At 39.6% G+C, this 25,793-nt stretch overlaps 1 long non-coding RNA gene across 1 annotated transcript in view; it reads right to left on the bottom strand.

Annotated features, from left to right (window-relative positions):
* LOC140527147 (uncharacterized) overlaps positions 1 to 17,892 on the bottom strand; it is an 87,437-nt gene extending 69,545 nt beyond the window's left edge. The window contains exon 1 of the long non-coding RNA XR_011974699.1: positions 17,816 to 17,892. This is a non-coding gene — a long non-coding RNA (uncharacterized lncRNA). The remainder of the gene's footprint in view (positions 1 to 17,815) is intronic.
* Positions 17,893 to 25,793: the final 7,901 nt, after the last annotated feature.

Genomic DNA, 25,793 nt, shown 5'->3' with positions numbered 1-25,793 from the left:
TGCAACATACATATGGAGAAAGAGAGAAGAAGGAGAAGAAGGAAGAGGAGGAGGGGAAAGAGGAGAAGGAGAAGGAGGTGGAGGGGGGAAAGAGAGAGAGAGAGGGAGAGAGAGAGGAAGAAAGGGAGAGCAGGGAGAGAGAAGGGGGAGAGAGAGAGAGACCGAAAGGGAGAGAGAGGGAGGGAGAGAGAGGGGGAGAAAGAGGGAGAAATAGGGGTGGAGAGAGAGAGAATATGTGCATAATTTACATGGGAGTGGAAACTCACAAAAAAGTTTCCAGTTTGGGAAAACCCATATATCAGATGAATTGTTAGAAACACATTTTTGTTTCAAATGAGTATAGCCATATCTTTAGCCCAATTAACCAAAAAGCACAATTTAAGGGTGAGTTGTTTATATTACCGTGTTTTCAGTAAGTGAATAGATGAATGGATGTCCCAGCTCTTTCAAAAAGTTGCCAAGTTTAGAAAGTCAAAAATACAATTCTTGCTCCTTTCTCAGGGCTAAAGTGGATGGTTCTTTATGCTAATATCAAGCTACCTTACAGAGCCAGACACCCTTCAGGCTGTTCGTGAGATAAATCAATCAACCAGCAGGGAATTCACTGAAAGTCCACTATAACCCCAGTCTAGTATCAGACAGTATGAGGGGGGTGAGGTACAAAAGCAAAAGACATAACCTTATTTGTTACAGGCAACATGATTGAAATTATTAGAGAAAAAAATTCAAAAGATATAATTAACCATAGATTATTAGAGCTAGAATAAACCTTAGAACAGAGTGTAGAATGTAAGTGCTTTAATGGACCTTGTAACAAAATCTGTGAGAATTGTAAAGGACTACTAAGGATGGAGGGGACCTTAGAACATAGAACGTAGAATGGTAGAGATTGGAGCATAGAATGTGAAAGCCAAAAGGGACCCTAAATCAGGACATTAGGGATGAAGACCTCTTAGAACAGAGGACGTTAGGACCTTAGAAATCATTTAGCCCAACTCCCTCATTACATAGACAATGAAACCGAGACTTGAAAAGTGGAAGTGACTTACCCAGGGACCCACTGACAACGTCAGGAAAAAACCTACATCAAGGATGGGGAACCTTTAGCCTCGAGGCCACATGTGGCCCTCATGGTCCTCAGGTGAGACCTTTTGGCTGAGTTCAAGTTTTACAGAACAAATTCTTTTATTAAGGGCATTTGTTCTGTGAAGTTTGGATTCAGTCAAAGGGCCACATACATGAGGCCTTGAGGATGCTGGTTCCTCACCCAAGATCATTCAATTAGTCTTATTTGCATTGTTGAAACTGGAGGGGGGAGGTGGGATTTTTAAATCCCATATTCAAAAGGAGCTTAATTAGAATCCCCTCCTTTGATTCCTAAGTATTTTTGAAACAAGTGATGCACATATTGGGATCTGACTTGGAGATCAAAAAGCAAGGCTGTGCGGTCATCTCCGCCCCTCCCCCAACCTTGAAATTAAATTAAGTTAAATTGAAATTTACCTGCCATTCCAACTAAACACAGCCCTGCACAGAAATGAGACAGATGCTTAACAAAGTCTGCAACTGATCGAACTCCAGGGTCAAACATCAACTTAGGAAACCATGCAAGCAGCACCTTTCCTCTTACTTTGCTATGGACTGCTGAGCTTCTTTCATGGAAAGAGCTTCCATTTCCTCACTTCTCTCATTCAGTTTCCCTGCAATCACCCAGTCTATGAAGTCATACATTTGCTTATTATTTTTTGCTTCACAGGCTTTCTTTGGGTAGTAAAGCTATGATTTTAATTCAAACAGAAAATAAATAACAGTAGGTCAAAGCAGAAATGTAATATGAGTGTAATTGTAATGGAAACAGTACAGGCACATTATAAATCATGGTTGTAATTGGATTCTTTTATTATTAATAAAATTAATATTAATCTTATTATTAATTATTAATCATACAGTGTTGGCTTGACTCCATGCATACTTCTAATGATAGGTAATGCTTAAGAAGCAAGGAAAGTAATTTTTCCTCCAGCCTTTACCAAATCAATCAATCACAAAATATTTATTAAAGGTTGGAACATAGATGAGATAAAAAAAATGGTTCCTGCCCTCAAGAAGCTTATTGTCTGGGTTAGAAGTGGCAAAATATTATAATTGGAAGCAGTGACCTATGAATAAAAACCCAAGTTCTAGTCTTGATTCTGCCACCGAATTGTTGTATGAGCTTGGGCAATTTATTTCTCCTTTCTGGGTCTCAGATATCATCCAGGCTCTTCCTTTTGTAGCTTTTCTTGATTCTAGTATCAGGACCATAACCTAAGCTAGAATGATCTTTCCCCTCAGTCCTCAAGCAACACTGTGTTTTGAAACACTCTCAAATTAATTTGTCATGTAATCTTGCACATGATAGTTATTTGTGCTAAAATCTCATCTCTGTCTACAATGAAGGAGAGAATTTCATCTTATTTAAATTTTATATTTGTTTGAGGTTCAGACAAAGCAGGGGGCTTCAAGTCTGTTGAATGAATAAATACCAATGAGGCAAGTAAAGTTCTTTCAAGTTCCTAGTATCATACTCTGTGAAATATCTTTTACTTTTCTAGGTATCATAAACCATCAATAGAATTCCATTCAATGTAAAAGAAGAAAAATCCTGCCTGGGTACCACATTGATTTAGATAAAAATAGGTGCAGACCAAACAGGAGAATGGATAATCATTCAACAAATAGGGGTACTAGATTATCCACTTTCATTGTCTCTATTGATAAAAAAAAGTAAACATTTAGAAGAAAAGAAACATTCCCAATTTTAATACTTATTGTATTTTGGGGCTTTCTTTTTTTCCCCACAGGGCCATGTACATACTCTCCTGTGACCATGTAGGACCATATACTCTTGCATCACCTTCTAGGCTTGAGTGATTTTCAGTATCTGGGCTTAAAGATTGGAGAGCAACCATTACCTAGGCTCCAATTTTAGATACTGAGAGTGTTCTTCCACCACCATTTTCCAGCAATTCTGTTATAGTTTGTGCCCTCTGGAGTTAATACTCAAATGCTGTGAAATGGTTCTTCTGTATCCCAGCATTCCCTTTCTCCCAGTGTAGAGTCCTTTTGTCTCCATCTTTGGGTACCCTAATGCCTCTGTGACCTCCTTTCCTTTGATGAGAGTAGATTTGGATGAGGGAAAGGGTATCTGATAATGTCCTTTGACACTACAGTATGAAGAGCAGTCACAGAATCACCACATTTAAAGGGAACTTGGAGTCCATCTAGTCCAACACTTTCATTTTCGAGATTATGGAACTGAGGTTTAACAAGAGGAAATGAGATATCCATGACCCCTTTGTGAGTTAATGGCAGAATCAGAACTAGGATATGGTTCCCTGACTCCTAGATGAACAGTCTCCCCACTGTACCATGTGCTAACTATGAAAATGATTTTTTACAAAGGAGGGGTGTGGCTGATAATCAGAAATATTAAAAAAAAAGAATTGGCAGGAGTTGATGACAGATTGTCTATGAGGTATTTAACGAAGAGGCCAATTTTTAGTTCAACATAAAGAAAAATTCCCAGCTCACAGGATTGAAAAAGGAAATAAGTGCCCCTTCATCAAGATCATCAAGCAGAGACTGGCTGTCCATGATGGAGATACAGAGGAGATTCCTGCTGATGCATGGGTCGGACTAGGTGGTCTCTGAGGTCCTTCCCAATGCTATGAGTCCATAATTCTTTAAACAGAGAGAATCAAAGAAAATGTTTGGGTCTTGAGACTGGAGTGAAGTGAGTGTAACTAGGAGAATAGTGACACTATAGATGACATCGAGAAAGTCTCTCTATCATTCTTATTAGATACCCTCGTTCTACTCATTTTTCTTCATTAGTAACATCTACAAAAGCACTGGCAACTCTTAAAGGAAAGATGCCAGTGAAACCAACACTGCTGTAGTCAGCTCTGCTGAAAATCAAAAACTCCCACAATGTCTCCATTATAATAAGCCCTATTCTCTGGATTGTAGCATTTTAAACTTATTGTTTGTGCTTTGTTCTTGAAGAGGACCATGACATCATGAAGGTGATGAAGGTGGATTGCAAGTGAACTGGACTTAAGTGAGGGAGGGTTATGCAAAGTCACCAGCTTCACTCTCTTCTCTGAAGCCATTTGAGTCCAGTGGCAAGATATAGATTAGGATAACTGGAGATGGCCCCAGATGCAAAGAGAGACCATGGCCTTTTTAAGTTAAGGTCTTTAACAGGTCTCAGTTTGACTGAGACAATGCCCTTTCAGTGGTTAAGGCTAGGTTTAGGTTACTCCAGAGACCCCTTTGAGTACGTGCACACACACAGATACACTCACATGCATTTCCCTCTTTCCCTATGACCAATTCCATCCCCCACCACACACACACACACACACACACACACACACACACACACGTGCTTCCAGCTATAAATTTTCATTTGTCTTATCTTTTATTTTTTAGTCAATATATACCACATACATCCAGAGCAGTCCTGAAATGTGAATCCTGGCTGATTGCTTGACCTTTCCTTCTAAGTTTGCTGTGCATTCAGTCTGGAGCAGAGTGGCACCCAAATCATTCTCTATCTTCAAATGCTCTTAAATCATGAAAGAAGAAATCATAGATTCTGTGATCTGAATGCAAATGCCCTCAGCTCTGAGTGTTCAATCTTTCTTTATTAAGCCCTTCTATGTTTTCAATTTGGGCATGGGCTCTGGGGTTTGCTACAAACACTATTTCTCCCTTAGCCAATGTTCTAGGAAGAGTCAGGAGGTCAGTGAATAAGCAGTGCCTGTTCCTGTCTACAATATGGCTTTAAAAAAATCTCTTTTCTGTGGATCCCAGATACCCATAACATTTGCTTGTCATTTCTCCCTGCCCCTCCCCCCCCCACAAGGGAGCCAAAGATCAACAGGTTAATTAAGTGAGGCACAAAGAGGATTCCAAAGCAGGACTCAGGTTTGAGAGTCTTCCTGTCCTTGGTCCTGGTAGTATAAGGAAGCCCAATTCCAGTAACAGCTAAAAAGTCTCCCTAAGCAGTCACGCAATGAGAAGAAGCCCTCCACATCCAAACATTCCCTCATCTGTTTCAGACAAGGCTGAACTTCTGTCTTTGCATTAATTAACTGTAGAAAAATGAAAGTCCTCCAGGTGACCTGCTGGCATCATTAATATTGTTTGTGGAAAATGAGTTCTGGCTACATGTTTTATCAGCTACTTCTCAAGGCATTAAGAATGGGTATTTTCCATTCTCTGATTGGTATTTGGTTTGCCAAGAATCAATTCGTCTTTCTTAGTAAAGTTTTGACTGTGAACATTTCTTCTCTAAGTACACCTGCTCATGGATAGTTATTCCATTTTTCTAAACAATAATCTTAGTTACCATGGAAATGTTGAAGTAATTTCCATCCAAATTGAGTCAAGACAAACTATTGAGTATTTCCCTCACCTTACTACTGCCAGTTCTAGTTTCAGGACCAGAAAACATTGTAGCATTTGAAAAACTCACATTATATTTTATTGATTTTCTAAGTGGGTCAGGGCTTAGAGCCTTTCACAATTAATGGATGCTTTAGCTAATGCCTAACATAAAAATTTCATGAGCAAAATACGTCTTTCCATTTTGAAACTTGAAGGAAAAAAAATTCAGTTAAGATAAATGACCCATGGTGTACCTGAAAGTCCGGAGTAAATTAGTTGTAATTTTATTATGATATTGATTGCTGCAGCCAGACATTTTGATTATATTTTTAGTCTACGTTAAGTTTGATCAAAGGTGAAAATGGCACCTGTTAATCAAATTGGGAAATATTACTTTCTTGGAAAATTGAACTGAGGTGTAGGACCAAAAAATATTGCTTTCTTACTTCCCTCTTCCACTAAAGTTCTACTCCCACACCTCATCATGGCATGGTGATAGCCATGCCTAGAAGGCTCTGCCAAGTGGAGCTCAAGAATTGGCCGGTGCTTCCAAGATGGAAAGACTTGAACAAGACGCCTGCTGATGTACCACGTCTATTGTCTGAGGAACAGCCTTGCTCAGAGTGTGAAGATATGCCTCATGAGAGGGCTGGCCACCAGATAATGGATTTCCAGCCATTCCAAATAATGAAACATAAAGGGAGTTGTAACATTCATTGGTATTGATGGAATGAATACCTATACTATTACTTGAATATTTCAGGGACATGTGATTCATGGGTATAGGTTGTATCTCCACTGTTGTCAGTTGTAATTCTTTCACACCTTAGTGTGTAAAGTGTAAGTGAATTGACCTAGAAAATGCATAATTCCATAGCCAACTTGGTGTTGCACCTCTCCACAATTACATAGGCTGATACAAGGTTGGGGCAGCTAAATTGATAAGACTCTATCAGTGGACAGAGTACTGAGCCTGGAAGACCTGAGTTCAAATGCAGCCTTGGACACTTACTAGCTGTGTGATCCTGGGCAAGTTATTTAACTTCTGCTTGCTGCTAAAGCTTATAACCACACTAAGACTTTTGGGACATCCTGTGTTTTCATTCGCCCTCATTCTAGGTACCATGAACCATACAGAAATACAAGCTATGGTCCTTGCCCTTAAGACACTCACAGTCTAGTTGAGGATATCAAACTAACACACACACATACACACACACACACAAAATAATATTGAGCAACTGAAAAGAGAGTTTGCACCATGTAGTTTAATACTTAACTAGGCATAAAGAGAAGTTACTTAACAACTAAATTTTACTTTAAAATTCAAATTTAAAAAATGAGATCCAAAATACCACTGTTTTCAGAAACTTTACCTTCTACTTCCAATGTTGTTTACAGAATCCTTTGGGGTTACAAATGCTTTAAATTCACTATTCCTCAGTCTCATCATTTCATTGTACAGATGAGGTTGCTTATATTTGCACTGTCTTCCTCACAGGATTGTTATGAGGATCAAATGTGGTCAAGCAACTTGCTCAAAGTCAGAGTGCTGGTAAATGTCTGAGGCAGAATTTGAGAAGTCAGCCTTGTAATGCATCGATCCTTCTATTACTCAATTAATAGGATCAGTTATTGTATCTGCAGAAAAGGTAATTCAGTGGAAGACTGGTGTTCAAATTCTGTCTTAGACAGTAATTGTGTGATCCTGGGTAAGACATTTAGTCTCTCTGGACCTCAATTTCCTCATCTGTAAAATAAGGAAGTTGGACTCAGTGGCTTCCAAGTTCCCTTCCACCTCTAAATGTATTAAATTGCACAGACACAAACTCAAAATTTGTGTTATGCTCAAAATGTTCTCTAATGTATCAATTGCATTAGAACAAATTTTCCTTTTCAAAACATATGTTATTATGGGACTGATACTTAAAAGGATCTGTGTTTTCATAGCTATGGTTATTCCCTGCACTGACTCTGATTGCAGTTCTTCTGGACCTTAGTAGATACTCGTGAACTGCTGTGGGTAAGAATAAATGACCACTTGGCCTGTCCACAATTTGCCAGAATGATCTATGAATAATGGTCCATATCTGGATTCTTGTTTAATATCCAGTGTAATAGGACCTCCTCAAGACTACACTTTGGGTGACAAGACCTTAGAGAACACAGGGTGCTTTTAATTATGAACTAGAGCATCCCTGATAAAGATGGAAGAATTAAGACCCTAAAAAAGCAAGAGAAATACCTATTGAGGATAGCAAATAGTTGGGCCTTTCCTTGTCTATGAGATAATTCTTCCATTCTTATTTCACTGTAAACTACTTATAAAACTGAACGAACTTTTATTATTTTTAAGTGTAATTCCAAAAAGGTAAATTTCCCTTCAAAGTAGTTAATAAACTCCTCTTGTCAGTTGAACATTCCCAAGCAGCTAATTGCTGTAAATAAACTCTTAGAGACAGAAACATTTGCCTTGTGGCCTTTCCTCTCCTATTTAGTTAAAGCCAGCTAATGCCTGAGTTCTGTAGTGGATCACCAAAAGCATCGATCACCACAGTGCCAACCACAGGAGTTCATGGTAATAACAGGTGGAAGTCAATTGGAGGTTGAGAATTAAAAAGACCAAGGAGTGAGGCAACAAGAGTATAGTAAGTGAAAAGATCACAGGACCCAGGGTCACAAAAACTGGGTTCAAACTCCATCTTTAACTTTCACTAGCTGTGTGACTCTGGATAAGCTACCTTTAGTTCACTGAACCTTGGTTTGTTTCTTTTTTCTCCAAAACAGACACAACCATGCTTATATCTTGACCTCCCAGCATTTTTGTAAGGATCACAAAATGCTTTGTAATTTTAAAGGGATAGAGACTGGACCCATGATTTCATTTGCATTCAGAGCTCCCCAGTGAAGAAACTCTCCTCTCCTCACTTTCTTGTGTTAGGAAGCTGCCTATAGTGTTAAGTGGCTAAGGGTCACACAACCAGGATGTTTGAGAATTGAGGAGATTTGAGCCCAGCTCACCTTGCTTGCAAGTCCAGCACTTTATCTGCTACACTGAAAGATGTCTTGTAAATCTTAAAGCATCATATAAATGTGGCCTCTTATTATTCAATAGCTGCTGCTCCCAACCTGACCTCTCTGATGTGTCCTTATTTCCATGAAGGAAGAAAACCCAGGAGATCGACTCAATCGATCTTCCTAAAGTCTTTGAATTTTATTGGACAAATGACACATTGGGGGCACCAACCATTGACAGCCATCGAACAAGATTACCTTCCTAAATGCTATGCTGTCAATGGACAGGGCCCTGATGAATTTGGAACATCAGCTTAGGATTGTAAGCCGAGAGAGAAAAAGAAAAGGGAAACATGGCAAAATGGGAAATAGAAAAAATTCTTTGGAGTCACAGGAGCAGAGTTCAAATCTTGCCTATAGTGATTGCTCTCTCTGAGCCTCAGTTTCTCTATTTTTAAAATGAAGGAGGTAGACCAAATAGACTCTGAGAACCTTTCCAGGTCTCAATCAAATACCCCTATCAGTGGGTTATTTAAATTGCTACATTTTCAAGAAATCTGGAATTATTTTGATGTATAGATGGGAGACACCTTGTTGTAAAAGGGCCTATAAGGTAGCATTATTGTTCTACCCACTTGACCCATGTTACCTCCACTCCCCTACTCAATAAATTCCAGCAACTTGAGTATCAGATCTAAAATTCTTTTTAAAATTTGATTACTTCACACATTCGCTCCATATCCTCTGCTATCTAGTTACATTGGCCGATTAGCTGTTCCTCGTATGCAACACTCTCTCCCCATCGCTTGTCTTTCTACTGGCTGGCCTCCATGCCTGATATGCCCATTCCCTTCACTTCACTGTGACTTCTAATTTTCTCTAGTTTCCTTTAAGACTTAGCTCAAATCCTACCATGTGCAGGAGGTCTTTGCAAGCCCCCTTTAGCCACTGGTGTCTTGTCTTATGAAGTTACCTTCTCTCTATTCTGTATATATTTGGATGTATCTGGTAATTTATGTAGAATCTGAGCTCCTTGTGTTCAGGGTCTGTTTTTGCCTTTTTTTGTATCTCCATCTTTTAGCACAGCATCTGGCGCATAGTAGCAACAATCAACAATCATTTATTAAGCACCTACTATATTCTGGGAAATTCAAATACTAGGAATAAAACAAAGAGTTTATATTTTGATAGGAGAAATAGAAACTGCCTATATGAATATATGGAGAACAAATATAAAGTGAATATATACAAATATACAGAAAGATAGTTTGGGAGAGAGAGCCCTAGCCTTGGGGAGCATCAGGAAAGGTTTTAGGTAGAAAACTGTACTTGAGCTGTTAACTTAAAGGAAAGGAGGACCTCTGTGAAGTGGAAGTGAGGTGGAAGTGCATTCTGGGTACATGGAATGACCAGAGCAAAGGCATGCAAGAGGTAGATGGAGGGCTCTGTGCAAGAGACAGGGAGAAGACCAGTTTGGCTGGATTGAAGCATGTGGGAAGAGGAGTGATGTTCACAGATGCTTGAAAGAAAAGTTGATAAGCACTTAATGGAAGCCTTGGGTGGGAGAATGGGGAGGGAAGGAGGAAGAAAGAACAAAGTAAAACGTACATAGCACAAGGAAGTACAGAAAAGATGGACAGCTCTCACTACAACCTGTAGTATTTATTAGATAGGCTTTCTTGAAATGGAAATTTATTGCTATATAGTCTGAATTCTCTCTTACATTCTGCTGTGCACATGACGTTTCTTTTTCCTTTTCTTATTTTGTACTTAAATTTCAATATTTAAGTTTATAACATGTTTCTTTTTCTTTTCCTATTGCGTATTTAAGTTGCAGTAATTAAAATAAAAGAAAAGTTGAGACCACACTGTACAGGACTTTTAAAAGCTCAACAAAGTTTACATTTTATCAAGGCAATAGGAAGCCACTGGAGTTTATCGCATAAGGAAATCACATTATCAGATCAAGCATGTAAGCAATGCTTCTTGACTGACCCTGCCTGTAGATTTGGGGAAGATGTGACAATCTCTCATTTTTCCTAGCTCCTTCCTCCTTGGAAAAGGTAGATTTTTGAAAAGAAAACTGCAAAGTTCTGTGTCTTGGACTCCTCAGAGACCCCAGGTAATAAAAATGACAATAATCATAGCTTACATTTACATAGTGCTAAAGCACCACGTAAAGGTTTACAAAGAATACTGCTCTTCATGGCCCTGGGAAGTCAAGCAGTCAGTCAACTAGCATCTAGTAAGCACTACTATGTGCCACAAATTGTGCTAAGTGCTGCTCAGTAGTATAACTTTTATTATCCCCATTACATACAAGAGAAAAATTTAATTTTCTTCCAGTGATACCAGTACAACTCTCACTCATGGAGCACCACTGTCTCAGGGGAATTAATAAGAAGAACTCGACAACTAAGAATAATAACAACTCAATTGACATAGTGTTTGAAGTTTAGAAAGAGCTTTATATCCATTCCCTCAAAATGATAGGTAACCCAAAGGGAAGGAGAAAGAGGAGGGAGAGGGGAATAAGCAAGCAGGCTGGAGCTTATTGCCAGGGTTGAATTGTGCATAAGAAGAAATGGCCTAATGGCATCATTAGTAGCATGGGTGACTATGTCAGAATGTGCGTTTATTATGCACCAAGAGTGGAGGTTAACTGATGAGCAGCCTGAGTGTTTCATGGGTATCTATAAAAATCTTAAAAGATTCCAAAGAAGGCTTCTATTGTTCTGGGTTGATCTTCTCTAGAGGATTTATGGAAAAACATGGGCAAGAATTCCAATGGATAAGGAGTTGTTTAAGAGGCAGCATAACATGGTGGAAAGAATGTTGGATTTCAAACTGGGGGACTTGTGTTTGAATCTGGACTAACACTTACTGTCTGTGTGACCTTAGCTAAGTTACCTAACCTCTGTGGCTTTCAGTTTCATCATTTATACAAAGAAGGGGACTGGACTAGATGACCTCAAAGGTGTCTTCCAACTCTAAATCTATGAGCTAATAACACTGTGATCCACACCAAAGAGATCTATACACAGTGCCATTCTTTTCTTTCCCCTCTCCCCCAATCATGGATTCATTAAGGCATTATTCTTCTCCCCCATACAATTTATGGAAATGGGTCTCACACAAAAAATGGAGGTAAGAATCAAACCGATTCATTATGCTCATTTCGTAGTGTGGTTTTTCCATCCTTGGAAAGCATCTGCCCCAGAGTCACAAGTTTCATGTTCCCATATGAAGCTCCCAGACTTATTGTCACCAGCTATGTGCTCAGTCTCAGAAATGTGGTCAGCACCTTCCTCAAGGAAGCAGGGTGGGATTCCTTTTTGATATTATTAAGACCCACCATGCTACATCAGGGTGTCCATTCAGGTGGCATTCATTGAATACCTAATAGGTGAACAGCAGTGGGCTTCATTTCTATCAAAGGATAGGGGGTATAGGCAGAGATAACAACATCTGTCTGCAACAGCAAATGTTGCTATTTGGAGAATCCAAAGGATGGAATTTTTTGCTTCTTGCTGTTTAAGCCTCCAATTTAACAGATTTGGGCAGCAAACTCTAGAAGGGGGAACTAGACCTCCATTCCTTGGCCTTCCATCTGACACTGAGTGGGTTGGTTGAAGGAAGGAGTGCAGTCCAAATTAAGACTCAGGATAACCTCACCCCCAGCTCAAACCTGGAACGGCTTTAGCTCTGCTCTCTCGGATTTTTCAGGGCCAAAACAATGGATGCATTGTTGGCATTTTCATGTTCTCTCGATTGTTCCAATTATTTATCAGGGATGTCAGCGTGCCCAGTCTCAGATGAACACAAAGTCCTTGTCCCTAGAAGCTCTAGATGAAGCAAACAGCACCACTCAGACAGGGCACACAGCAGGGACTCCAGCAGTGAGCTAATCTCCTGACAATTCCAAGACTCGTCTGGGGCTTCTGTTTTCTCGCTTTAGTGAACATCAGAGAGTCAAGGCGAGGTCATTGCCTGCCAAGCAGGCGGCTGTGGCAGAGTGGAAAGAATGCTGGGTCTGGGGTCAGAAGACCTGGATTCATGGCCAAGTTGTGCCACTTGTTAGGTGGATGAGCTTAGACAAACCATTTTATCTTCTTTAGCCTCAGTTTTCTCATCTATAAAAAGGGGATCATACTTGTATAATGACTGTTTTGTTGGAGAATTGAATACAATGCAGGCAACATAACAAACATTTATTAAGCATTCACTGTGTGTTGTTGACTTATTTCAGTTGTGTCTGACGACCCCATTGAAGGTTTTCTTGGCAAAGTTAATGAAGCAGTTTGTCATTTTCTTTTCCATCTCATTTTACAGATGAGGAAACTGAGGCAAATGAGGTTACGTGACATGCTAGAGTCACATAGCTAATACAAGTCTGAGGTGGGATTTGAACTTGTGAAGATGAGTCTTCTTGATTCGAAGCCCAGCACTGTATCCACTGCACCACTTAGCTGTCCAAGCACAATGTGTAGAGAGCCCTTAGATACAAAGTTTAAGTAAGACAGATTCCTATTCTCAAGGAATTTTCAGCATTGTTGAAATAATATATAGTGTTTTTTCTGAACCATATCTATATATTAGCTATTACCATTTTTATCTTAACACCAGAAACAACATGGTCTAGTGGATAGAAAGCTAGCCTTAGAGCCAAGAAGACCTGGGTTCAAGTCCCACACTTGACATGACCCTGGGAAAGTCACAAATTCTCTGCACTTTAGGCATCTCTCTAATACTATAAGTTGCCAAAACAGTTCTAACTTGTTGTACCAATACAATTTCAGATCCAGGCCCTTATCCTCAAATTAGCATCTCCCTTCCTTCACTCCCCCCCCCCCAAAAGGAGATCCTAAATAACCCACTCTTCTGGGACTTAATTTATTGGGGTTGGGAGAGAGAAAAAGAGAGAGAGAGAGAGAGAGAGAGAGAGAGAGAGAGAGAGAGAGAGAGAGAGAGAGAGAGAGAGAGAGAGAGAGAGAGAGACAGAGAGAGACAGAGAGACAGAGAGAGACAGAGAGACAGAGAGAGACAGAGAGAGACAGAGACAGAGACAAACAGAGAGACAGAGAGACAGAGAGAATATCCATCTCTTGTTTTCAGACCAAGTATCATTCAAAAGAAGAGAGAAAAATAACTTTTCCTCATTCTTTGAGTGAGTCAGTAATTCATTAACTAGAGGTTGGTACCCCCAGTATGGCCCCAAGGTAACCTGAAGGTAACCATAGAGATCAGGTATTCATTCAGAGTATCCCAGTACTGACTGGTGCTGCTTAAAGTTGTGGGTTCAGTGGAGAGTGATCAGGTCCCTCCCCACACACAACTTCCCTCCTTCCTTCCCTCCTTCCTCCCCTACCCCTCCCCCCACCACCTGAAGATCTGCTGAGAAGCTGAAAGGGAAATGAACTATAGGATTTTCATTTAAAGAGAGAGAGAGATTGAACTGTGATGGGAATAAAACAATAGTAATCCCTTCCATTCATACTGCTCTTTACCCTTAAAAAGTGCTTTCCCATCCGCTCTCTCATTTGGTCTTCATGGCACCCAGAGGAAGAAAGCAAGGCTGGTAGTATGATCATTGCATAGAAATTCCATCAAGCCATGGAATTTCAACTCTGGAAGCAATTGTGGAAATCATGTAGTACATGGTCCGGTGATGTTTAACAACCAGCTTGGGGTGGGGCAGTGGGGGGAATGTTTTCACAATGCACTTTGAAGTTTAATCTGTATATTTAACTTTTTCTCCATATTTTTAAATCCAGACAATCGACAGTACAATAAACTGATGCCTGATTTGTAACGTTTGTCTATTTCTGCTCACCATGAAAATTTAACATTCAGATTTGAGCTGGCTCCATTACACCCCACATTCATTTTACAGCAGAATAAACTGAGGCCTAGAGGGGGAAAGTGATTTGTCTAGGGGTCTGAGTGACAAGGTTAAGATTTAAACCCCAGCCTTTTTCCCGTCAGATTAATGCTCTTTTCAATACACCATAGTGAGGGTGGGTTGTGATTAGGAGATTGAGGATAGGGGAAGGTCACAAGAGCCCTAGGGAGTTGTGGGATTAAAAAATTTGACTGCTTAGGCCAAGCCAGTGGTTTTCATCAGCTGAGAACTGGCTCCTGGCCCAAGCACTCCCAAAGGCTATGTGAGTTCACTCAGTGCATTAGGGGATTCGTTGAATTTGCCAGAGTGAGAACCAGGTTCACATCTAATGAAAAAATGTTCTTGGAGGATGAATCCAGCCCAGGAAATGTTGAGAAAGTTGATGGAACACATCAGAAGAAAATTTAAAAACAACATGTCAGGAGCAGAACCAGATGGTTGGGTATATTTCATGGCTATAGCAAGCATTAGCAAAATAATGGCTTTCTCTTCATGGCCTGCTGGAAAACTTTCCCCGGCACCTTGTTTTACAGATGAAGAAGATGAAATTGAAAGGGGATGCCAAAGGCAGCCTTTACACTGGAAAATGGTTTGTAGGCTTGGTACACCCTGGCTAAGGTAGAATTGGCCAGGGGACCAGGACATCCTATTCTCTACCTTTCATCCAGGGAGAATAATGTTAGATCAGTCCCTCCAGTGTCTTTGAATCAGAGCCTGGGGTCAGGCAGACACTCTGGGCTCAAGGCCAAGGCTGAGATTTGCATGGCAAGAGGATGCGGACCTCAGAATCTCCTTTCCAAAGCTGCAAAGAGCAGCTGGGTACAGACCAAGCTGAATAGTTTGAATCTCATTTTCTTAATTGTTTTAAGTGCCAAGATGAAGAATATTGGAACGTGTGGCTCTATTTTGAGGTGCTTTGAGGTGTTTAGGCCCTGGCTGGATAAATGGTATAGACACCTGTGAGAAGCTTAAATGCCCATTGCACCTGGCATCTCCCCTCCCCATTCCCACTCACCTAGCCCTACAACAATGGACATCAGAGACAAGAAGCCATGATACCAATATATTGGTTTGCTACCCCTGTACACTGAGGAAAAGGAGTTTGGGATGAGAGGGTAAGGCATAGACCCTTCCCCCTGCCCCAGGGAATGTGTTGACTGTGTTGAAGAGTTGCTAAATATACTTAGGAAAAATAAAACTTTAAAATTCGTACAGAAAAATGTGGGCTAGTTGTAGAACCCAGGAAAAGATTCAAGATTGAGAATTAATAAGTAAAAAATGGAATCACAAAACTAGCACTACATGGTTGAAGGAGCAATAGATCTGGAGTCAGAGAGACCTGAGTTCAAATTCCACCTCTGGCACTGTGTAACCTCTCTGGGCCTCAGCTTTCTGACCTTTGAAATGAACTGGATCACGAGCTCATGGACCTGTGGTCCATGAAATTTTTAAAAAAATTTATTTAGTATTTTATTTTTCTCCTGTTATATGTAAAAAACCATTTTTCACATTTGCTTTTAGAACTTTGAGTTCCAAATTCTCTCCCTCCTCCCTTCCCACCCCACCATATTGAGAAGACAAGCAATTCTATATAGGTTATATATCCATGAACTTTTAAAAAATATTTTGATGATTGTATTTCAATACAATTGGTTTCCTTCGCTTTCTTGAATGTTTTATTTTATGCATTTATTTTTGTTTTATTTTATGCATTTAAAAACATCATTCTGAGAAGGGATACATAGGTTTCAACAGACTGTGAAAGGGGATTGTGAAACAAAAAAGTGAAGAGCCCTTGGACTAAATAGTCTGTAAGGTACCTTCTAGCACTAAACTGAAATCCCTATAATCTCCTACCCCAATCCCTTCATTTTACTGGAGAGAAGATTAAGTTCCAGAATGCTGGATTTGGACTTCAAAGAGCTCAGATCTGACCTTTGATGCTTATTAGTTAGGTGACCATAAGCAAGTCACTGAATTTCAATTTTCTCATCTGGAAGATAAGAGTAATAATCCTGTAATTTATCTCATTGGATTGTGTGAAATATCAAAAAAGATAATGTCTCTAGGATGCTGTCCAGACTAAAAAGAAGTATTAAATAAGTATCTGCGTGTTAAACGACGTATCCAAGGTCACCAAAATAATTACCGGAGGAGCAGAGACTAGAACCTGGGTATCCTAACTCCCTGTTCAATGTCCTTTCTACTATATTACATTGTCTTCCTAATTGTTATAATGCAAATTGTCTACATCATTGCTGAGGGAAAGCTGAACCAAAAAGGTTGAAATCATTCAGGAAGAGTTAGTTCCTTAAGGATATGAAAGAGACAAATATTGTCACAGAGATGAACCAGTAGGAATGGGCCACAAGATTCTTTGTTTATCAGAAAGGAAATTTGTGGAGGGGTCAGATTAACATCTTGGTCCTGTGTATCCTATCTCCCCTGCCAAGTCTCTATTTTTTTTTTTTTAACACAGATGTGTTTGTGGATTTTCAACACCTAGGCCTATAAAACACAAGTTCTGATAAGTTCTATCAAGCTGGAAATGCTTCAAGTTGGGCCCTAAAATGAACTACAGATCTTATTCAAGGACTGACCTAACTAAGTATCAAGGAACTCATCCAGAATTTTTTTATCCATAGTGTCTCATAAAACCACCTACTTAGGTGTGAAAGGTTGGGATGTGTATTGGTAGAGAGATAGCCAGGCATGGGGCTAGACACCAGAGAAACTATTATAGCAACTTTTTAACCTTTGGGAGCCCTTCTCTGCTAAAGATATGGCCAGAAGTATGGGTTCTGAATGAATAGGAAAGTCAGATGCTAGACTTCAGAAAAAAGGTGCTGGTATAAGGAGGAGTCCTCGTACCCAACTGAAGAAATAATAGTAATAGGCAATTACCTTTCAGGTTCACAAAGTTCTTTCCTCACAACAAACCTGGATAAAAAGGAAGTAAGTAAGAGAGAAAGGCCATCTCCCCCGCTAAGAAACAAGCCATAAGTGAAACTTCTGAACCAAAAGAATGTGAGAGCAGGATATTCAGTCCTCTGTTCATGTGAGAAAGAAAAAATCAAATGGGAGTAATCAGCGGACTTAAACAGCCTGAGGGACTATTTGTCCAATGTGCTGATCACCCATCTTCAGACTCCTGAGGGCTTCCAATGCCTGAATGACAAAGCAACCCTCCTTGTTCTGAAATTATCCTTGTTCTGAAATTATTGTGTAAGCCGCAGTTACCTTAGTAGTTTGGGGAAAAACAATAACAAAAACCCAGGAACAATAAACTGGTAACATTTACTGAGACATTCTCAAAACTTATGATCGAAATTCAGTAGAAGACTTGACATAATTACTAGGTATAAGACAAAATACTAAAGACCATCAGGAAAAATTCCCCAGAATGAATAAGCTAATATGCCTCTTAAGCAAAGATGAGGATTGTGGCAAGGCAACACTTACTCCTTTCGGGATCTCAGTTTCCCTGTTTTACTAGATTACTGATGAAGGTCACTTTGCCTCTATTCTATGTTCTAAGATTTCTTCCAGCTCTGATGTTCTATGTTCTAAGTGTAGAATCTCCTATGGAGCTACTCCCCACAACTGAAACTCACATTTTGGGTTCCTAAAAGGATGATTATCCCCAGGATTAATGGGTTCAAACTCCTAAAAGTATAGCCTATGAGCTCCAATGGTGTATTTATCAGCCAGTCAGTACTATTAGCTCAAAGCAGGACAATTTATTGAAATTGAAAAGCATGTACAGTAGCTAAAAGATATCCACTCAAAAAACCTGGGGTGTACTCTCCCACAAATACTACAGCATCAGTGGGAAGAGTAGACATATGCCAAGAGTATACTAACAGAGAGATATAGAAGCAGAGAACACACATCCTAAGCATCTTTTTCTTCTAGCATGGACACTATTGTTTACTCCTTTCTCATGGTAAATTGGTCCTGTTTTTTCTGGGCATAGTGTCTCTCCTGGTCAGATCGTTCACCTAAACTCTACAGGCCTGTTCCTCCCTGAAACTCAACTCTCTCCCAACATGAAGCTCCTCTGGTCTCCTGTTTTGACCAACTGGGTCTGGTCCTTTCTCTGTTTCATGTCCTCTGCTGGACAAATAGCTCACTAGATGTTAGAGTAAATGGGAAGGGAGGGAGAGAGAGAGAGTGAGATCTTCTTCCTTCTCAACCAAGAACCAAGAACCAAGGGATAAATCCTCTCAAAAGCTATGCTCTTCTCTCATAACTAGCTCTCTTCTCTGCTATCAAAGCTCACATTTCTCAGAGCTATCTCCTGTCTTGATTTATTCCCTAGAAAATGTGTCTTGTTTTTTAAAAGGCCATCAGGGGCATGTTCAATCGATCCTTTGACCAGACTATGACTAGTTGCTTTCTAATTCCATCAATCCTAGCTTTAAAAGTCTTCATATTTTCTAAAGGGGTAATAATATGAATACTTACAGTTAATTTAAGACCTTATTATCTCTGTTACCTATCCTTTAGTTTCTTTAATTTTATCACCTATGTCTACTTTAAATCAATTGATCCAGAATAAATAGGTCAACTCACCCCAAACATATTACATAAGGTCTCTTATACATGTTTCTTGACATTCTAGATTTTAAAGTTCTTCTAGGTTCTATATTCTAAGGTCTCTTCTAGATCTTAAATTCTCTAAGTGTATGTTTTTGTAAGATCATGATCTTGCACTCATTCACTCCCAGCTAAAACATCTGTTTATTGACATTTTTTTCCGTGGGAAGTCTAGGTGCCAAGTCTTTATTCTTAAAGCCGAGTTCTTTCCACATTTGAGGGTTAAAGTGTCTGGGAGGTGGAGAAAAATTAGCTCACTTGGCACAATCTCCTTCTTCCAAAAATATTAAAATCTTCAAAGCACAAATGGTAATAAATGACTTAAATGAATTTTGCCAAAAGTTTTATGGTCATTGATTCCTTAAGTCTCACCTCAGCTCCATCAGGGCACAGCCAATCTTCAAATGCATTCTTTGGCAAGTTTGCAATATCTTTTGGGCATTATTTCTGTCTTAATAGGTTTAGATCTTGATATAGAAAATAACATATGATGTCCACCTCAAAACTATAAGGGATGAGGCCTGGACCACACAGGTAGTAAGTGGAAGAGGCCCAAGTCTTTACCCAGATTTTCCAGCCCCAGAGCCAATGCTCTTTCCATCCTTCTTACTGAAATAAAAAGCCACTAGTCAATAAGGTAAATTTTAGGAGAAAGGGGCATAGTATGTATGGTGGTGAAGAGGCAATTTTCAAATCTCTAGAACTAACTACCACAAAACAAAGCCTATAGCATCTTCCTGAAGGTAAATTTTCAGCTTATCTTCTCCATCAAATTGATGCTCATTGATCTGGTTTGCATCAGTTCTTTTTAATGGTCTTTTAGAATGATTAAAGTGATATAGTGTTCCCAGTGCTAAAATAAAGACCTTGAAAGCACAGAGTTTCAATACGAGTCATAATTTCAGTTCAGTTCTGCCATTATCTGTGTGACTTTGACCTATTTATTCATCCTCACCATCTCCAGAATGGAAACCTAAGAGAGGGAGAGTAGTTGAAGAGGAAAGACAATGGACTTATATAATCATGAGACCTAGATCTTAGTTCTGGATTGGTCCCCAGTTCATCATGAGATCTAGATTTTAATTCTTTAATGGTCCCCAGTTCATCATGAGACCTAGATCTTAATTCTGGATTAGTTCCTAGTTTATCATGAGACCTAGATCTTACTTCAGGATTGGTCCCTAGTTCATCATGAGACCTAGATCTTAGTTCTGGATTGGTCTCTAGTTCATCATGAGACCTAGATCTTAATTCTGGATTAGTTCCTAGTTTATCATGAGACCTAGATCTTAGTTCTGGATTGGTCTCTAGTTCATCACGAGACCTAGATCTTAGTTCTAGATTTGTCCGTAGGTCACTGTGTGATTTTAGACAAGTCATTTCCTTCTCTAGGCCTCAGAGATTATCTAATCCAACCTGCCTAGCAATCAACAACACAAATATTTCAGTACTTTAAAAAATCAGGACAGAGGCAGCTATAAGAAACTATGAATGTCTATTATGTGCAGGTTTGTTTTTAAAGAAATATAAATAAATATATATGTATACATATAGATAGGTAGAATACACCTCTATCTACCTATTTATCTATAATACAATTGTAGTAATACAACTGCTTTTTGTTTTTGTCTCCTAAACATTCAAAAAATATATTTATTTTTTAGAGTGGTGAATCTATCATTATCTATTAACCTACCACTCCCTTCCCCATGTTATCTTTAGAAACAAATATGTGCAGTCCGGAAAACCAAATCAACCCCCCATTCTATAGATAAGGAAACTAAGGTATCTTTCAGGTCTCATTTTTATTAGTGCTATGGTTTGACCAGTCCTTAAGGGAGGTAGCATGGTGTCAGGGAGAGAGAAACGGTGGAAATGAGAGTCAGAAGCTAGTTTGGCTACCTACAATGTGTTCATCTTTGGGGAAAGTCACTTTTGACTCAGCTTCTTTGTCTTTGGACTGTTCAGCTCTGAGCTCCTTTCCTAGTTCTAAACTCCAAGTTTAGACCTAGGGCCTTTCACAAGATTGTTGTGAGTCCATATCTATAAAAGTGTTTTGAGTTCCCTGGAAGGGAATCCCTAGATAAATTCAAGTTATCACTATTAGTATTACTGAATGGGGATGATTGTGAGGAGAAGAATGAGGAAGAGGATGGTGAAGATGATGATTTTAAGTTATGGGTACCAGAGTTCAGGTTACATTTTCCAGCATTAAAGAGAGATCAGCTCTGAAGAATTCTGAGATATCGCTCATCCTTAGCCTGAATTTAAATAGGCCTAAAGCAATGCAGTGCCATCTGTATTCTTAAAAATAAACTCTTCTCATTTTTCCACTTGGTTCCCCTTCTTCTCTGGTTTTTGAGGCTATAGGGTTAATAGTTAAATGTATTCAATGTTTTATTCCTCTGTACTTTTTTTTCCTAGTTATTTTTTTCCCTCCACATTATCAAGCTATTAAGATGTTTACTGGCTGAAGAGAGGGGTCCTCATTTAGAGACTCGGCATTCTCTGATCTTGAACCCCAAACAAAGGAGAAATGCCCTCCAGAAAGCTTGGGAAGTTTCAGACACCAACTGGAAAAATGCCTCTACTTTCTGTTTCTAAAAACCCCCTTTGTTTTATTATCTCTGCTCTTTTACTGTAGGAAGTTCGTGACCTATCAATCAACCAAGTATTAAAAGTAGCTATTAAAGGCATATTTCTGTGAGAACTAGGGCTGGCTCTTGGCAGAGCACAGAGCATGCAGCCTGTGCCTCCTTTTCAACCTGCTGGGTCTCTGGGGAGGGAGAAGGGGGCAGGGTATCCTAGAAAGAATAAGCCCCTGTCAGGGGAAATCACATAGCCGCTGACACCGAGTCCCTGTCTCCTCTGATTCTGAAGTGATTGTCTAGAGGAGGGAGGAGAGAGGGGGATAATTGGCCGATTCAGACAACAGTGTGGGCAGAACATTCCAGCCCCCAAAGTTCTTAACATAGAGCTTGAGCAGGGTGCTCACAAAGGCCAAACTGGGCCACAACTGGTATTTGGCATAGACACAATACATAGGTTGGTTGTATCAGCATATATCAGATGCTTACATCAGATGTATCAGAGGCGTGTAAGTTAACCTGACATATAAGTTGTCCAGAGCAGGACATATACATAGATAGATATAGAGCAGGATAACTAAGCTATTGCTAACATTCTGGGGAGGGTAGAGGACCATGTCATATGAGTGACAGGTGGAGAAACTGAGACAGGAATTCCAGGCAGGAATCTGTCTGGAAAAGAGAAGACTTACAGGAGATATGATTGCTGTCTTTCAGTATTTTGAGGTTGTCATGAGGATGAGGGTTAGATGTATTTTGGTCAGCCCAAGAGAACAGTAGTAGGAATAATGGACAAAACTGCAGAGAGCCAGATTTTAGCTTAATACAACACAGCAAATGGAACGGATGTACTGGCTTAGAAACAAAAACATGCTGGCAGTGTAGTAAGGTGGGATTCCTCTTTAGACACAGACAGGTTCAGTCTCTAAGTTCCTTCCCAATTCTGAGATTCTCAGATTATGATTCTGTGAATTTTTATCTATCTGTCTGTCTGTCTGTCTATCATCTATCTATCTATCTTCAGGTTTGGAACTATATTTATAATGCAGTATGATGTGGTGGACCCAGGCTCAGTTTTTTCTTGTTTGTTTTGCTTTGCTTTTTTTTAAAAGATACCTCAGTATGAGTTCTACCTACTTTTGTAAACTTGGGAAAGTCATGTAATTTCTCTGGAATTCACTTTCCCATCAGTAAAATAGGGATAATAATGCTTCCATATCCTAGTTCACAGGCTTGTTGTGAAGAAAATATCTTGCAAATATCAAAACACTTGATAACCATAGATTTGAACGTGTATCTAACTCTAAAAGCATTGCTCTTTCCACCATATCATACTGGAAATTCGTAATCAATGAGTATTTCCTGCATTGGCTCTGCTATGGGAGGGGGGTGGTGGTGAGGGGAAGAATGGCCCAGGAACCAGGAGTTCTTGTCCCATCTCCTCTGCTAACAAGGTGACCTTGTGACCTTGGGTACTCTTCCGGTCATATATATCCTGGATCCTGTAATTGATGTCATTTCTTATGTCCAAGTCAACATTGGTAATATGTTTGGCCATGCAACCTGGGCTTCATCATACATGACATAGATGTAGAACCAAGATTCTCTCCTGCCCATTTCACAGGATTGCTGGGAAAAGAAAAAGCATGTAAAAACAGTTGTGAAGTACAAAGAGCTTTACAGATGGGAAGTACTATTCTCTTCTTTCATGCACCTGTCATGGGTATTACAATTAGCTAACTGAATGTGGGTTCCTTATACCCCTGATTTCAAACATAAACAGTGACAGGCTCCATAAAGAAAAGATTGTCCTGTCCAGAGCTGGGCCCTATAGAATTGGCCATATTTAATGGTTGCTCTTTTTAGGAAACTGGTCATTGTTAGCATTATCATGTCCACCATGTTCCATCAAAAATACATGGAACATGTCTCTAATCCCAAAGTATTTAATATACCCAGTAATCAAATGGTTCTGTGATCTCATAAATTTAGAAGTCCCCTTCAAAGGTACCAGTGATTCAGATCACCATTCATCCATCCCAGCTGTGCTGTGTGATGCTAGTTCATGTTCTCCCAAAAGTTCACCATAAAGAGTCTACCTGATTTTCTGGAGGCCTTTCTCATGACATTTGAGAATACCAACTGAGCCCCCTGGCAGCCTATCAGCTGTCCATCTTTCTACGTGATCTTCTGATTTTTTCTTCCTAGATTTGTTGTTCAGTTGTTTCAGTTGTGCCTGATTCTTCATGACCCTATTTTGGGGTTTTCTTGGCAACAACCCTGGAATGGTTTGCCATTTCTTTCTTCAGCTCATTTTACAGATGAGCAAAATGAGGCAAACAGGGTAAAGTGACTTGCCCAGAGTCACACAGCTAGTAAGTGTTTGAGGCTAGATTTGAACTCAGGAAGACAAGGTTTCCTGATTCCAGGCCCAGTGCTCTATCTGCTGTGCCACCTAGCTTCCCTGTCTTCCTATCATACAATTATTTCACGTATTCTTTTTACTCCTGATCTTTTTCCAAAGTGTGTATCCTCAAATATCTGAAAGGGTGTCATATGGACAAGGGATTAACCTTGTTCTTCTTGATCACAGAAGGCAGAATTAGGAGCAGTGGATGGGATGTATAAGGGAAAAGATTTAAACTCAATTTAAAGGAAAAACTCCTTAATAAGAGTCTGAAAAGTGAATGGGTTGTATAATGAGACAGTGAATTCTCCAACACTGAGGATATCCAAGTAGAGATTGCATGACTGGCTGACTACTTGTAAAAGATGGGATTGCATGGGTTCAGCTCCTGAGGTGATCCAGGAGGTAGGTGGGAAAATGAGAAGGAGAAGAGATGAAAGAGAAAGGAGATGGGAGACGGACAGAGACAGAAAGACAGAGAGAGAAATAAAGACACAGAGAGAGACAGACAGACAAAGACAGAGAGAGAGAGATTCATATACGTAGATAGATATAATATGGAAAGATCAGTTAACTTGGGAGTCAAAACATATATGTGTTCAAATCTCAATTCCAACATTTGTATGATTATAGGCAAGCCACTTAACATATCTGAATCTCAGTTTCCTCATCTGTAAAACCAAGGTAATAATGCCAGTGGTATCTCCCTGTTACAATGATTAAATAAGGTATTATATGTAAAACGTTTGGGGCATCTTAAAGTAGCACGTAAATGTAGTTATTCTTGTAACAGTTCTACGGTTAGAAATTCATAGCTAGTGTATTATTACCAGATAGGTATGGAGATGGGGATGGGCACGGGGAAGGTGCCCCAGTATGGGACCCTTTCCCTAACCTTAGAACTCCATAGGCAAAAACCCTTCTAGCAACCACGTTGAGCTGAATCCTCCCTGTAAAGAATAGACAGTTCAGTTATGCCATGTTTAAATCATAAACTAATGATCAGAGATTTGGCTCCTTAGTAAATTTGATATAACTGCAGCCTGGAAATGAATAAGATAGACCTGATTAGTCCCTAAGGACACTAAGTGTCCAAACCTCGATTTGCAGCAGCTCACCCCAATTTCTCACACACACACACAGGCTCACTTATACACACACACACACACACACACACACACACACACAGAGCAATCTGGCTGAGGAGGGGTAGGCAAAGAGGGAAGCATGAACAGAGTGATAACACATCACTTAAAGCTGTCACTAGGAATGAAAGTGTGGCAGCAATTAGCATCCACATTACTAGACACCGGGTAATTTTTTGAAAGATTTTTTTTTTCTTTTTAAAATTGTACTCAATCTTAGGAACTAAACTGAACTCTCTTTGATAAGGTAGAATTGAGTCACTCCCAGGCACATAATAGCTCCCTGACAGCTTTTCTAATAGCACAAAAAAAGGAGTTGGAAAGTTATCAGAGTGAAGAAAAAAAATGTGTATATATTTTAAAAGGAATAGAAGCCTCTTGCAGATGAGAGAGACCTGGATGAGATAAGAAGCTGTTGGGGCAGAGCTCAGAGAAAAAATTTCTCTGTCTGTGAACTGTATTATTCAGCTTGAGCAGGTCAATGGAGAGGTTTACCTAGAGAGGGGAAGGGAAGAGAGAATAATTTGCTTTGCTCCACTCAAATTCTCTACATTTGTGGCATTAAACTGGAAACTTATTCCATTATTAAACTGGAAGTTTATTAAACTTATTAAACTGAAGCTCATTCTTCCCACCTCGGGGTAGAACTTACTACCAGAAGAAAAAAATACCACCATGTCCCTCCTCAAAAGCCTTGGGAG

The sequence above is a fragment of the Notamacropus eugenii genome, chromosome 1 (assembly GCF_028372415.1).
Source record: "Notamacropus eugenii isolate mMacEug1 chromosome 1, mMacEug1.pri_v2, whole genome shotgun sequence".
NCBI classification, from domain to species: Eukaryota; Metazoa; Chordata; class Mammalia; order Diprotodontia; family Macropodidae; genus Notamacropus; species Notamacropus eugenii.
Note: the sequence above shows the minus strand (reverse complement) of the source record. Positions and strands in the feature narration are given on the sequence as shown.